The sequence below is a fragment of the Abramis brama genome (genome assembly GCF_963993115.1).
Source record: "Abramis brama genome assembly, chromosome: 5".
Taxonomy (NCBI): Eukaryota; Metazoa; Chordata; class Actinopteri; order Cypriniformes; family Leuciscidae; genus Abramis; species Abramis brama.
The window spans coordinates 16,556,717-16,569,083 of NC_139967.1; positions in this window are offsets into that span (position 1 = coordinate 16,556,717).

Here is a 12,367-nt window from a genome sequence, read left to right on the forward strand (position 1 = left end):
CACAAGTAGTTCACAATGTAGGCCTATATAGCCTATCTATGACTAGCCTACAGCGATCTGTCACGTCACATTTAAGAGCATCAAAACGCCATTTATTGTTGAATAAATTAATTACATTCATTGTTTGAATTTCATGATAAAATGAACAGAATTTGAAAGATGTTTCTTATCATAACCATTCCATACAGAGTCTATGAAGATTAATGTAGGACCTATGTGTTCACTTTGTTTTTTAAAGCATTCAGTTGTAAACAGAGCTAAGCTCTTCATATGAATAATTACATACAGTATCTGTTTTTACAAAAACAATCTGAGTGTATAATTTCTTGTTTTGTTTATGTATTAAAAGTAATGATGATGGCCAGTTTTGAGATTAAAGTTCATCTTATTCATTGCTACAGGACATGTGGGAACAGAGTCATTTCCTCTCGATGACAGATCATTTTCCTAGATTTACCTTTTAGATGTTGGAGGTCTATTTTGGAGAGAATGGTCATTGTTCTTACTGGTTAAACCTCAACCTCAAACGTACATAGACCACCCACAGAATATGAAAATGTGTACATGTTCATAAACAACATCGAATGAAATAAATGTATTAATTAGCCTATATTGAATTGCATTTCCAGGACAATGGAGACTGGCTGCACTGCAGACCTTCACTCTCAACCTCAAATGCACTTTCTCTGGAACCAGTCAGTTTTTTTATGTGGTACTGTTGTCTGTTTAGAGCAATTCAGTGTTATGCATCAGCATTTATTGTAGCTACACTTTTTAGACTTTGTCTTTTAGACAATAATTGTAAGAACACAACCAGCGGGGGAAAAAAAGGGACTAAAAGAAGAAAAAGTATTTTTTTTAAAAGTGCCAAGATGTGAGGTTATATAGCCAGTGGTTCCATCTGCGTTGTTTTCATGGTAACATGCTTTTTTCTCCTGCTAAACCTCATAGCTATTGCTGTTACCACCGTGCTTTTTGGTTATTGTTATTGCATCAAACATAGAGCTTTTCTTTCAAGCCACGCATCTCAATTTTCACCTCATTAGATCACCAGAAGTTTCATCCAAAAGGTTTCATATTTTGTCTTGGAATCTAGAAAACCATAGATGTGATTTAATGCTTGCTTCTCTCACAGGATTTCTTCCAAATCTGACAGGCTGAATGAATGGTTATGTCTGTTATATCGGTTATATCTTTCTACATGAAAAAAACAACAAAAAAAACAGAGCATGCAGAAACTTGGAATTTGGGTACTGTAAGTAGCCAGGATTTGTCAAAATCGAAGTTATGCTTCTCTGTGATTTCACAAGTTTGAAAACCTCTCAATTCAGTATTCAGACGAACATCTTTGTGTGCTCACTCATCTCAAGGAATTCGTCTTCTCTTTTGGAACTTATGGGATGATATTCTGGATATCATCTGGAAAATATTTTTTATTGAATACTAATTTAGTCTAATTTAGAATTAAATGGCTGTGGACTAAATGTGTAAAAATGTTGACAGTCATTATGGGACAGCAAAAAAAGATAAATTGATTCTCTGTTGTTTATTAATTCTATGTAGATGTTAGATTAAGTTAGATTTGATTATATATTTAGGGATATTAGGTAGTGCCACAGCACATCATAAACAGCACTAAATAGTAATATAAACAAAACATAATTAAAACAAGTCATTAAAACACAAACAATTTGATGCTTGACTCATCTCTGGGTTTCATCCTCTGTCCTCATTGAACTGTAGATACAGACAGATGTATAATTAATGGTAAGTTAATGTTAAATAAAAAAAGAATTAAGTCATAGGGGCCTAAATGAAAAGACAATGATAGATAGTGATTTTATGTGCATGAATAAAGCGGTAGTCTACAGCATTGTTTAGGCACATTGTAAGGCAGGACAGTGGGTAGTGTTGCATAACATAGCAGGCAGAATTGATATTAATTATGTCTCAACTAAAGAAGACATGGCGTTCATGCAGACTTCACTGTTACTCTACTTGGATGACTGATTTCTGATTAAAAAAAAAACACTCTGCTTAATCCTAGACAATTTTTACTAACTATGGTTTACAAAATGTCTCAGTTGAGTATTTGCCTTATTAGACGATGACAGATAAATTGGGAGAAAAATAAACAGCAGACCATTCTAAAATCAACTTGAAATAACAGTGTGCGAATATAAAGTAGCTTGTTATACAATATCAGACATTGTTTAGAGAAGATAAAAACATGCTAGAACTTCATCATCATCAAATTCAAACACTAAGTCTTAGTTTTCAGTGGGTAAAAACATGTTTTCACCCTTCAAATATCTTTTTTTTTTAAACATTTGTATTACAGAATTGAAGCTGCAGATATAATTCAATGGGCTTTTCATTTGCCTGTGGTTCAGTTTTTTACATTTTTTTTATTTTAACTTAAATGGGAAATTAGAAATGTTTAAGAAAAGAGAAGTGAAGAAGCAAAAATTGTTGATTTTTGTATTGTCTCTACCCTTACAAGAGGAAAAGTGTAGAAAACCTTAGACGTGATTTAATGCTTGCATCTCTCACAGGCTTTCTTCAAAATCTGACAGGCTGAATAAATGGTTATGTCTGTTATAGAGAAACATTTTTTATTTATTTTAATATCCAAAAGTAATATCCAAAGAACAATTGTCCACATTTAGGTAAACGTAAGTCCATTTTGCCATGTAATTTTGATAAGTATTTTATTTTATTTTTTTTTACAAAATATTTGTATGTGAACTTAATAAAGTGTTCTTCAAATAATACCTCTCCTAAAATAATACCTACCTATTTTTTTTTATTTTTTAGTATTTTGATATTCAGGAAATAGTTCTCACAAAATAATATACAAATACTACATTTACAGAGTGACTTCAACACAGCTCCCATGAGTAGGCCTAATTGTTGTCAAATGTTAAAGGATCAGGATAGATCTAATGACCCCTCAAGAGTAGGTTTTACTGTGCTATATGATTGTGTTGTCCCAGTATAAATCAAGGCTGTGGGCCACACTGGTCAGTCAGTGAAGATGTATGCTGCTTTAATACAGACTGAGCAATAAAACCAGCCACTAGCTGCATGGCATCTAAATGGTCACCCAAAATGATGCTTGTTAGAGTCCTGTCTGATCCTGTCTGCTTAACCGGAGAAGGAATGCAAGATGACAAAGAAGCCCTGAGAGAGGCAATGAAAGATTTTTTTTTTTCTTATACTGTCTGACTAGTTCACAGCAGACCCATATTCATAGAACAGGGAGGATGATGAAGTACATTCTAGATAGTCTTATTACACAGCTTTCTATACTTGATTCTGATTGGTCATTCGCAGCATTTAGCAGTCAGATATTTCCTGATATTCCATGTTGTCTAGCTATGCTGTATATCAGCTGTATAATAGAGTTGATTGTATCAGTCTGCTCATCCGATCACCATGTTGTATCACAGTGCAGACTGGCTCTCTCGTTTCATATAAAGCAACTAGCACCATTTTGCCTTTCATTTATTGATTGCAGTGACTTCAACAGACCAGTATTATTGTTATTATTGACCGATTTGTACGTTGCATTGGATACATTTATTTTCTTAGTTGAAGCTTTAAGATATAGCTTATACAATTAAAATTATTAAAATTATTTCAAGTCAGTTTTTCATGTCCATGTATTTATTTATTTGGTGGGTAGCCAAATAAAGACATATGAATCAATAGATATGACTTTAAGAGGAAGTATTTTAATTAAAGATACTCTTCCGGTGGTGACTCAGCACTTTTGACTCAGCACTTTTCAGCAAAATCTGATCTTGTTACAGTTTTGGCAGAAATGAGAGTATATTAAAAATAAGTAACTTATTTATTATCTTGGGACTGTAAATAGTAATCTAATGTTAACAATATTTGAAACTTTAAGTGAAAATTTAAATTTAATTTAAATTTAGATGTGGATCAAGGTAACTGACCAGTACAGCAGCCAGCAAATTATAGAATCCAGTCTGAATGAGTGGATAACATTGAATGAATCGCTAAGTGAACAACATTCTTGTTACCTTTCGAATGGGAATTTGCACTGCGTCCTCTAAAGGACACTTTGAGGAATGCCTCCAGTGTGACCGGTGTCTGAAGCATGTGTTTAAACATGACAGTGTCATTGGCCGACGACAGTCCCTGACGTCACTACTGGTGCGACCGTGAGTATAAAGGGCACCTGTATTAGACAAAATCAGCTTTTTTGTCTTCAGGAGAGAAAAAAAGAAATCTGTTTGTTTTGAATCGTGATTTTGGCGATAGTGGATGCATCCTCTGACAAGCATTTCAGGAAGTGTGCTCTGCTGTGTCAGTGTTATCTTACACCGGGTATACACTTGTGCGTCATTTGTTTTGGAGAAGATCATGTGCGTTCTGTTCTCGAGGGAGAAGAATGTGCAGATTGCAAGGGCGTCTCCATTGCTTCGTTTACGTCTGTTTTCTAAAAGGAATTAGGACAGGCGTCTGCACCCCCCGGAGACTCAGAGAGGTCAAGCTGCTGGAGGAATTCGATCGAGGTATGGCTATCTGTCATACCCCTGCCACTCATTCTAGTGAGCTGCTAGATACGGACGTGACTTCTCTTGAGTCATCCAATCTAGCAGACAGTGCCCTTTTGGCTTCCAGACAGGAAGAGCAGGATGTGGCTGTGGAGGGTGAATTACTTTTTATCACATGAATTATGCAAACGTTGAGGGGAATGCGCGAGCATGGTTAAGCATTGATGCCTCCTATGAAAGGTGCTATCTTTCTATGGGTGAAATATTGATGTTGAAGACTCCAGCCAGGGTTACCTCTCAATTAAATGGCTGGGCATATGCGGCTGCAGGTCAGGCCGGTGGGGCTTTGCACATAATGGCTATGTTGCAAGCCTACCAAGCGGACCTGCTTAAAGATCTGGATGACGGCCAGGGGCTGTCCCCTGAAGCAGTCACTGAGCTGTGCCGAACCACAGATCTTGCTCTCTGGGCCACCAAACAAACAGCTGCCACTGTCGGCCTTTCGACGGTGGCAATGGTGACCACAGAGAGACTTTGTGGGTTAACCTGGCAGATATCGGGGAGAAAGAAAAGCACTTTCTCCTCGAAGCACCAGTATCACCCTCTGTGCTTTTCGACACATCTTTCAAGGCAGTGGTCGAGAGTTTCAGAGAGTGTAGGGTGCAGTCTGCAACGTTTAACAGATTTATACTGTGCCGCCCAAGATCTGCACCTTAAACCTCGGGGGTCCTGGGCAGTCTGAGGACCACAGACAGGCTTAGAGGCAGAGCATCACCAACTGTACCCTTCCTCCTCCAGGAGCAGGACACAGAAAAGTTATGACCAGAGGAAGGCGAAGAGGGATTTGAGAAAGGTCATTGAGAGTAAGCGTGCTGGTAAACAGCCACCTTTACAATGAATTAACATCCTCTCTCCTCTCATACCCCTCACTCCTTCTCCCCCCTCCCCCTCCCCTCTATTTCAGGGGGGGTGTGGTAACAGAGGTTTTCCATGCCTAACACACAGCTCCTGAAACTGAACTAATGATGTTATGGTGGAGTGCATGTTTTTAAAATTGCATGCCCTACCGCTCTGAAGGTTGGGTAGAAGGACTTTATGTGTTGGTGTGCTTGAGGTGCGATGTGGAAGGAGATTGCCTTCCCTGGTGTGGGCTTATAATTACGAAAGTCCATAGGTGGGTTCTATTATGCGGGCGGTTTACCTCAGAAACTGTTACTGCTTCCCCCAGTGTGAATGGGTTCAGAATCTGAATCAAAATGAGCTTTATTCGCCAAGTGTACACGCACACACAAGTAGGGATGGGAATTGATAAGAATTTAACGATTCCGATTCCATTATCGATATTGCTTATCGATCCGATTCCTTATCGATTCTCTTATCGATTCTTATTGGGTGAGGGAATAAGTACAAATTTGTTTGTATTAACTCGCTTTAATATAATTATGATCAGAAGACACAGCACAGAGTATACACAAATTATGTGTAGCAACCTCAGAACAAACCTAAAAGTAGGCGAGCTACTTCTCAAAGTAAAGTCCAGGGACCTATAGCCTAGGGCAGTGTTTCTCAACCTGTGTGCCTTGAAAGATTATCAAGAAGAGTGCCTTAGGATTAGGAAATTGACAATTTTCACATTCATTGGTCCGGACAAAAAAATAAATAAAACTGCCATTTATGTGCCATAAAAACTAAAAACACAGACTGAAAACAGTTTAGGAAGAGCTTGTGTCTTTTGGAATATTAACAGTGCTCATTTGGATTAGGCTATTGAGTTACTAAAACAATCTTTGTCAAATAATACACGGGTTTTCTTCACATTTTGAACGTTTTTGTTTCCATTTGTTTAATTTCAAGATTTGATGTGACTTATCCATTGTTGTTTTTACAGCTACAAAGCTGGGAGCACTAAATGATATTCAGTCACATTATACACGCTTTTAACATTAAATAAAGCACAAAAATAGTACCTGATATTATCATTGCTACACTTTGAGATTGTTGTTCCAGCGCGACGTCGCAGTAAAATAGTATCCGTTTCAAATAGAATCGTCGCGTGTCGCGGCTGGTTAAACTTTGATTAACATGGAAAATGATACTTTTTATCGCGTGTCGCGCCGTCGCGTCGCATGTAGTTAGGACGCGGTCAGAGCGCTTCTGCCTCGATGCCATGTTTGCTCATAGTGTTTGCTACGTTCTGAACCAAAACAACGCAGCACGTGTGTGACGTCGTGTCACATTTGAACGAGCGGAACCGATAAGCGGAATCGTTAAGCAGGCATGCTAACGGTTCCAAGGAATCGATTTACTGGGCACCGGTTCTGAAGAAGAACCGGTTCTCGGTTCCCATCCCTACACACAAGGATTTTGTTGAGGCTGCCTCACACTGATAGTGGGTTCCTTAAGAAGGTGGATCCCTTAGATAGTGATGTGTAACTTCCTCTCCCAAGTCTTGGAGCCCCTTTAAGTAGGAAATTCCTTTGCAGGTAATTAGTGAAGCCTCTTCACCCTAATTTTGTTATGCTGGTAGGGTGAGGCACCTTCTCCTTTGAGGTTTTAAGTAAGGTCCTTGTTCCCGCAATCATAATCACACTGTGTTTGTTTGTTGACCAGAGGAGAACTGGCCCCCCGACTGTGCCTGGTTTCTCCCAAGGTTTTTTTCTCCATTCTGTCACCTGATGGAGTTTGGGTTCCTTGTCACTGTCACCTCTGGCTTGCTTAGTTGGGGACACTTAATATTCAACAATATTATTGATCTGACTATACTGACGCTGTTGTATGAGAACTGCAGCTGTACAGAGATAACAGGAAAATATTGCAACAAAGTTTGTTTCTAGAAGAAAACAGAGTCACAGTCCAGCTGAAGTAAGTTCAGTGATGGTTCATTTTTGTTGTAAAAAAGTTATTAATTTAGTTCATTTATATACTGTATATAGCCGCTCTGGAGAAAACCATGATGTCATCGTCCAGCTCAGTTCAATTCTCTTATAATGGTGTCAATGCAGGCAGATCAATAATATTGTTGAATATTAAATTAAATGTCCCCAACTAAGCAAGCCAAAAGCCAAAGGCGACAAGGACGAAAAAGGCGACAGTGGCAAGGAACCAAAATTCAATCAGGTGACATAATGGAAAAAAAAACCTTGGGAGAAACCAGGCTCAGTTGGGGGGGCCAGTTCTCCTCTGGCCAACGAACAAACAGTGTATGATTATGATTGGATTGAAACATTCAGAATATTATCCAGTTCCATCTGGTTGAAGATCGGAGTCATCACGTTGAAGGCTCCTTCATTTACCTAGATGAAACTGCCTCCCTATTAGGGTTCTTCAACAGGCAGTTTCCCTAGAATGCAAATTTGAGCATATTCGCAAGGTCGTAGCTGCCTCTACTATAATGGGTTATTAAGTAGGTGAGTAAGCAGCGAAGTAGAAACAAGGGAGACTTTATTAGGGTCTATCGTCCCTGGTTCTAGCCTAGTCAAAGTTGGAGGTCACAGTTTTGGGTGAGCATCGGATTCCCCTCATTCAGAGGGTCTTTCTGCTGAGTCCTCAGCTCCCCAGAGAACCCATCTCTGGGCTCTGGTTGAGAAGGGGTTTTTGCCTGAGCTTTGCATTCCTTCTTACTGGTTGATTCAGGAGTGCTGGCCTTACGAGATGCTGATCCTACGTCAGATGGTGTTAAGCATTTTGCTAGTAAAATGCTCCCCTGTGGTGTTTAGGGGTTGAAACAGATCCCCCCTATTTATATAAGGTTGATGCCTCCCCTAATTGTGGGTTTCTTAAGTAGGCAGCTTCCTTATGTTTCGTGAAGCCAAGACTGCCTCCCCACAGGCTGGGTTTCCATGCAGGTGGCCCCTTCATGAGTCAAAACTAAAGTTGAAGCTGTCTCCCCCTGATAGCGTAAGTAGACATCTTAAGTAGACACCTCCCTTAGGTCATGAGTGACAGGTGAGGGTACCATTGTTTTCCTGCGCCAGTAACCCCTTAAAGATTATGTTCGGCGTAGCGGCTGACATAACCAGACCTTGAGCTCCACCCGTCTTAGGGGTTGAAGTTTGAGTGGTGGCCGTTGGGAATAGTGTCACTGACAGTTCCGTGGACCTGAGTAAGGGAATCTGACTCCGGCATCTAATTCCGTTGAGTCCTTGTTTGTGTTTGTCACAGCCAATTAAGGAGTCATTCTTTCAGCATGGTGGAGTGGGCATTTGTTCCCCAAAGTATCCTCTAGAGGATGCAGTGCAAGTTCCCATTCATAAGGGAATGTCTCAGGTTACGCATGTAACCATGGTTCCCTGAGAAGGGAAACAAGACACCGTGTCTCTCTGCCATGCATCAGGCCTGCCTATCTACATCTCCTTCAGACAAAGAAGTTGATGATGTCTAATAGAGGTGCCCTTTTAAACTCACGGTCACACCAGTAGTGACGTCACGGACTGTCGTCGACCAATGACATTGTCGTGTTTATAACACATGCTTCAGACACTGGTCACGTTGGAGGTGTTCCCCAAAGTGTCCTCTAGAGTAGGGTTCGCCAATCTCGGTCCTGGAGGGCCGCTGTCCCTGCAGAGTTTAGCTCCAACCAGCTCCAACACACCTGTTTGAAAGTTTCTAGTATGCCTAGTGAGACCTTGATTAGCTGGTTCAGGTGTGTTTAATTGGGGTTGGAGCTAAACTCTGCAGGACAGCGGCCCTCCAGGACCGAGATTGGTGAACCCTGCTCTAGAGCAGTGGTTCCCAACCCTGCTCCTGGAGGACCCCCAACACTGCACGTTTTCTTTGTCTCCCTAATCAAACACACCTGATTCATCTCATCAGCTCATTATCACATGGGTTAAATGAGTTGAATCAGGTGTGTTTGATTAGAGAGACAAAGAAAACGTGCAGTGTTGGGGGTACTCCAGGAGCAGGGTTGGGAACCACTGCTCTAGAGCAGTGGTTCTCAAACCTGTCCTGGAGGACCCCCAACACTGCACGTTTTCTTTCTCTCACTAATCAAACACACCTGATTCAACTCATCAGCTCATTAACCCATGTGATAATGAGCTGATGAGTTGAATCAGGTGTGTTTGATTAGGGAGAGAAAGAAAACGTGCAGTGTTGGGGGTCCTCCAGGACAGGTTTGAGAACCACTGCTCTAGAGGATGCAGTGTCTCATTCCCCTTATCAGGGAACCATGGTTACATGCATAACCTAAGATATTTTTATTTTGTGCCAGCAGACCAGTGATGTGCCAATGGAAAATACAGAGAGACAAGTAAAAGTATTCAGCATTTCACCAACCTTTTCCACCACAGCCCCTAATGGAATTAAAGACAATGATAGTACTGTTGTACCAATATTCACAGTTTCAAAAGCAGTTCAATTCCATTGTCAGAGTGTGGCTTGTGTGTTTTTGGAATTGGAGGGATATAATATATTACAAACCATGCAACTGAAATGCAGTCTAGAATTTTAAGTATTTCATGTGAACTACAGTTTCATGAGAAAGCCAAGTATTATTATGGCATGTGCGAGAGCATTTGAATTTGTGTGTGTGTGTGTGTGTGTGTGTGTGTGTGTATCCACTTCGCACAGCTTCCCTGTACCCTAAATCCTTATTAATTCAAGCCTGTACAAAGCATTTTTAGTTGGAAGCACATTTACTTTTACACATACAATCCCTTTTCAGATTAGAAGAAACACAATACATAAAAGAAATGCATAACATTAGTTGAGGGTTAGGAATTTACTTAAAAAGTAAATCAGCTTTTTTTGTGTTCATTTTTCTGGTATTTTTCCCCAGAGTAGTGGTCACACTACAGTTTGCAATACAAACTTAAGGTGAAATGACATAATTATGGCAACACAGCAATCTGGTATAATAAATGGTAAATAATTCAACAAGTTGTTGATTTTATCAAGGGATGTGACTTCTATTGAAGCAGTACCTTATCTATGCTACAGATGGCAGTAAGTGCTATGTAAATGTATGAGAAATGTGCAAAATGGAAATAGTGGCAATAATGCAGTGCACTGATGTAAATCTCAAGGATAAAATCAAAACTGGTCAAAGAACATGTGATTTAAACTGATTTTATTACAATATGACTCACATTTGATTTGTAGCATATGTGCAACTCCACATGTCACATTTCCAGCACACATTACACACCAAAACGTATGCATTCTATTGAGATGATTGGTAATTGGTGTAAACAACAGATGTTAGAGTGACCATGACAGAATATAACAACACAATATCAAATCAATAATCAAAATATCTGTTCTTATGTTATCTCAGATTTGGGTAACTCAGGCAGAGGACTTACTGTTACGTCAAAGTAACACGGTGATGTCTATGTGCACTTTAAAATGGTAGCTTTATGGGCAAAATAGAAACACAAATAGGCAACAGATGTGGTGAATCTGAGGCACAGAATAAAGCTTCCTTTAACCATACCTGGATCGAGTCCATCAGCAGAATGCAATATGCCAAACGTCAGGATGGCCCAGCTGTACAAGAAAAGTAAGAAAAGAAAAAAAGATTGAGACAAAAACTATCTGAAATATTCTTTTCCACCATGACTTTGAAAATGAGAAATGCTGAGCCCAGTCAGCTTCACAGAGTAGTGCTTAACTTTACAAGTTCTAAAATATGTTTTTAAGTATCTTCTAGGACTGTTTAAAAAGGAACAATATCAACTTTCAATGCAGCCTTTGTTTTTGGGTCATATTATGTTCGGGACCCAAAGAGACTAGAATCTCAGCTCAGTCCATCTCATCCAGTTGTGCATGCAACTCTGACATGTGCAACCTTGGAGCGCTCCCTGCCCAGCATTTTTCACACTTGATTACGCCATACATTGTCAAGTATTGAACTAGCCATCCAACTGTTTATAGATGACATCATTCAGAGTGAGTATAGATAGATTTCTAGACAAGGGTTACCCTGGTTTTTGGCTGCTGCTCCGTTGCCTTGTAGATGTGCCAGCTGGTTTCTTTTAAAATGCCATTTATAACTGTGAGACTAATAAATATGGACATACAACTGGAACACATTTTCACTTGTATTTACCAGAATATAAACCAAATGTCTGTTTTACGTTCTGATGGATTTCAGTGTATTCCTGGCTTCTAAATTTGTGTTTTGATAAATTGTTTTAAGCTGCATCTTCTGATATGAAACGTGTTAACACAGCAAGCATGCCGTCCAGTAGTATAAGAAATAATATTCAATAAACGCACAGTACTTGGCACAAAAAAAAACAAAACAAAAAAAAAACTATATAAAGAAAGTAATAACATGTGCTCAACATATCCTGAATTAAGCTAGTCTCAAACATTGGTTTGTAACTAATGAGGCCTTGTTTTTGCAACACATGGAAGACTACTAGAAAATGTGCCCTAAACACATTAATTGTACTTTTCCAAGTGAGCCATGTTGTTTTGTCAAGCTGGTACGCATTAAAGAGAAGCAAAGTGTGTCTCTTAATGTTTATTAGCTGTTTAATATCCTGCTTAGAGTCTCTTTTATCATTCGGGTTACATTTGATTCCTTTTTATTCATTGCATTCCTGTTCAACCCACTAGCTCCTTTTGCTCTCCGTGTCTCACAAGCACATTTTTAGGGTAACATTAAGTTTTGTTATTCTAGCTTAAGCTGTGACAATGAACCTGTGGTCAAAGTCTTGCCACTATCAAAATAGATTTATAATAACCCTTGTCCTTCAAACCAAATGTTCTCTAATATTTAATAGAAATGGAGTATGAATCACACTTGTGTTATTAAGTAAGGTTTCCCGCCTTGTGGTAAAGCATGTGGGAAACTTGGACTAGTTATAGGGTTTGCATGTTGCTGATGACAT